Source organism: Erythranthe guttata, chromosome 9, assembly GCF_056151865.1.
Source record: "Erythranthe guttata isolate IM_541 chromosome 9, IM_541, whole genome shotgun sequence".
NCBI classification, from domain to species: domain Eukaryota; kingdom Viridiplantae; phylum Streptophyta; class Magnoliopsida; order Lamiales; family Phrymaceae; genus Erythranthe; species Erythranthe guttata.
Genome location: NC_142541.1, coordinates 12380739 through 12385000, shown reverse-complemented (window position 1 = coordinate 12385000; position 4262 = coordinate 12380739). Strand labels below are relative to the sequence as shown.

At 39.0% G+C, this 4262-nt stretch overlaps 1 long non-coding RNA gene across 1 annotated transcript; it reads left to right on the top strand.

Moving 5' to 3' along the window:
- Positions 1-2093: 2093 nt before the first annotated feature.
- Positions 2094-3438, top strand: LOC105954722 (uncharacterized). Its single transcript, XR_016033455.1, has 3 exons — positions 2094-2320; positions 2445-2577; positions 3140-3438. It is a non-coding gene; the product is annotated as an uncharacterized LOC105954722 (long non-coding RNA).
- The last annotated feature ends 824 nt before the right edge of the window (positions 3439-4262 follow it).

The window sequence follows — 4262 nt, the reverse complement described above, 5'->3', positions numbered from 1 at the left end:
TGTGTAAACCTAAAGACAAAGAAGGTATGGGTTTTCGGGATTTGCGCAGTTTTAACCTGGCAATGCTCGCGAAACAAGTCTGGCGAGTCCTTACGAATCCGGGTCTTCTTCTTTCACAGATCCTCCGAGCCAGGTACTTCCCATCTGGTGATTTGTGGACGGCTTTCATTGGCGCTCGACCCTCGGCAACGTGGAGAAGTCTTCTACAGGCTCGCCATCACGTAAGGCAGGGACTTAGAGTTCGAATTGGCAATGGGCTGGACACCTCAATTTGGGGAGACCCGTGGCTCTGGGATGACGGGAACTACCACGTCCTCACCCGGAGGCCAATGCACTCTTCCTTTCCGAATAGAGTTTTAGACATTATTGACTATGAGTCTCGCTTGTGGAATATTGAGCTGATTAACGAATTTTTTTGGCCAATTGACCGCCAAAGGATCTTAGCTATTCCAATTGGCAGTTTGCATGCTAATGATAGGGTGGTTTGGCACTATTCACAATCCGGACAATTTTCGGTAAAAACCTGTTATTACAATATCCTAGTTCACTTGTCATTTCCGAGAGGAAATAGCGGCCAAGGGAACACGTCAAGCTGTAGCTCCTCCTCTCACCTTTGGAAATTGATTTGAAAACTACAAATTCCCCCCAAGATCAAGATATTTCTTTGGCGGGCAACCATGGATATACTGCCTACCCAAACTACGCTCACCATACGATATATTTCGGCTAATCCCTTTTGTCAATTTTGTGGAAAACAACCTGAAACGACCATGCATGTGCTCTGCAAATGTAGGGGAATGGAGCACGTCTGGCATGGAGCACCTTTTAAGCTGGAAACCATCGGCGATGAGCTCCCATCGTTTAGCTATTGGTTGGATTTTGTGCGAAAGAAGCTTACTTTGGAGACACTGACTCTTGCCATGGTGGTTTGCTGGAAGGCGTGGAAGAATATGAACAAGGACGTTCATGGGGAAGAGCGGATCGACGCCCATGAGGTGGTCAAATGGTGCGACACTTACCTTGCTGTTTTCCGATTTGCACAATGCACCCCATTCGAACCTTATCAGCAACCTTCTACGGTGGTCTGGACCCCTCCCCCAAACGGCGTGGTGAAGATCAATTGTGATGGAGCGCTTCCGCGGGATAAGGATTTCTATAGGGTATCTTTGGTCGCGAGGGACTGTAGGGCTCCATTCTCTGGTGGAGCGTGGAAACAATTCACGGAAAATTAAGGCCGGTGGACGGCGAAGCACACGCTGTGCTTAAAGCAATTCTCAAAGCCTCGGCGAAATGATGGCCATCCATTATTATCGAAGGAGATTCGCTCTAAGATATTACGGCAGTCCAAAAGGAGGATCCTCTTTTCACATCATTTGGTGCATTCGTAGAAGATATTAGATCTTGTATGCTGTCTTTTCATAGTTGCATGTTTTCTTTTGTGAAACGTTCGTGTAATAAGTTAGCTCATGCTCTTGCGAGCTACCCAGTAATTGTTAAGATGGAGGGTCCATCTCTTCCTCCGGATTTGGTTTCGATTGAATAAAATTCTTTGTGGTTATCAAAAAAAAAAAAAACCTATTTCTCTCTCCTCCATTTTTTCTCCCATCTCATTAATAATAATAATAATAATAATAATAACAACAACAACAACAACAACAACAATAATAATAATAATAATAATAATAATAATAATAATAATAATAATAATAATAATAATAATAATAATAATGTAACACCCCGTAATTTATGCTTATGTTATATATATAGACAAGAGTTTATCGTACTTTATAATGAGAATTGGGGGCTGCTTTGTTGTTAATAGATAAAGTTGGGGGATAAGTATAGTAATAACTTTATAAACTTGGCAATTAAGTTTAAGAATTGGGTATATGGTTAAACGAATCGGCTTCTTTGTCATCTTTATCGATGAGTTTCTCATCTCTTCGTTTCTTTATATACTCAAATAGTTCCTCACTCTTTCATCATCTCTCTCGCCTGCTCTCTCCTCTCTCTCTATCGATTCTTGACTGGAATCACAGAAATTATTGGAAAAATCAAGTTCTATGAGAGGGTTTTGAGTATTTACGTTTGGGTTTGGGTTGAAGAATTGAGAGATTAAAGAAGAAAGCCCCAAATTGATTCTTCAAAGAAAGGGCTGCAAGAAGGTTTTATCAATGGAGTCTTGACGATCCGAAAGTACTGTTGGGAAACTTGAGAAGCCAGCTTCCCGATGGTGAAGTATTTCGCCGGCGGAGGTCACCGGTGGTCGGAAGACGGCAAGAAGTGCAGCCTGCCCCTGAACTTTAGGAGTCGATTTGAGGTACTTAGGCTTTGAATTTCGGATTTGTTTCTTCTCAAAAGTTCTAGAGCAGCTCGAAAACTATCGGAATATCTCTTTTCCCCAAATTTGGATGATTATATATAACTGAAATTTAACCCGACAGCTATGTTGGCGAAATTCGGAGAAATAGTAAATCTGCTGCCGCACCTGCTTTCGGAGCCAAAATCGAAGGGACGGGAGTGAGAATTTGGGAATAATTCCTTAACAAAACTCGTAGAGGACCTCGAAAAATATAAGTAAGTGTTCTATTGTGTCGAATTAGGAGTATGTTTTATAGCTGATTAGAGGTCCGAATCAGGTGACAGTAAATCTGTAAAAACAGGGCAGTTTTGAGTATTCGTTTTACGGGGCTGTTTATGTTATATTGAGCTAATAATTTAGGCTATGTGTCTTCTGAGAACTTGTAGATTACATTTTCAGGTTCAATTTGGTGTATTATTTGGACAATTTGGATAACTTTACAAATTGTTATAATTTTTTTAATAAACAGTGCCAGCGAATGCATTTGTTTAAAAACCTGGCAGTTTCATGCAATCATTTTCCGGGGCTGTTACTGCTGTGTTAGGTCAATAATTTGGGATTGGTTTCTAAAGTGAACTTGTAGATGAAGTTGATATCTTTAATTTGATATATCGTTTAGGTTATTCGGATAAGTAAGGTGATCTTAACGATTGTTCGAATAAGCTGTGGCAGCAAGACATTCTTAATAAATGTTTCAATAAATTGACTATGTGATATAGTGGAATAATACGGTTATATTAGCATTTAAAATCTTGTTAAGTGATGAATATTTTTTAGGTATCGAGCGTACTAAAGCTCTCATTCAAGACTTGAGCATGACTCGTGAGTAAGGTGTTTTTATAGCACTTGCATTGGACTTCAGGTGAGGATCTCTATTTCTTCAATATTATTTCTTGGAAAAAAAAATGCACACTGAGAATAAGATATCCGTTATTGCTCCTTGATCACTTAAATGTGATATATCTTACTTGTTGCCTATCGTATTATATTCTGATTCTTGAATTGCTGAAAATAATGATTTATTCGGAATCATCTTGATGGTTCGTATCTTCTTCCTCGAACCATTCAAATAAGTTCTCATCTTGATTCGAGACTTATTCCAATAATCTATCATCCTGATTCTTTGGCTACTCAATCGAGTTCCTTCATTGATCCTTGAATTATTTAACAAGTTTCAATATAATTCTCTATCAATATTAAATCGTTTCACATCTTGACTTGACTATTAGTTGAACCACTTTTATTATGATTCATTGAATCATTTGATTTGTTTCTACAGTGGTTCAGTGAACATAAATCGTTGTTTTTCCGACTCTTGGACCATTTAGGATTATTGTGTTTAGCCATTAAATCATTCGTTTCGTACCTACTGTGAATTGATGGATCGTTCATATCTTGACTTCTCATTGATCCTTTGAAACCACTTGTCTTTCGAGCTATACAACTACGGATTCAATTTTAACCGTAAACTATTGTTGATTGAGATCCATTTTCATCAATTGTTATACGATCTTGAATTGTGGTCACTCTCTTATTGAAACTATTGATCGTACCTTTCTTGACTTGTGATTTCGTGACCACAAATTATTATCACTTGTTATTGGAATCCTATTGGGATTATCCTGATCAGTCACTTACTGGAATCCCAAAACTTATTGAACTATGATATTGATTCTTTCCAAAGTGGAATTCATTATTGCGATTCAAATTGTAAATTGAGATAGTCGAAAGCATATCCGATATCTATATATGATTGATTCCTTTGGGGACGCCCTAAGGATAATTGACCAGTTGGGCCCGGGGCTGTTCGAAAAAGACTGCTGGGCGGTATTGGGCCGACGGTGGATGGTCTCTTCGATAGTACCCATATTGGATCTAGACCATTGACATAGTTGGAGGT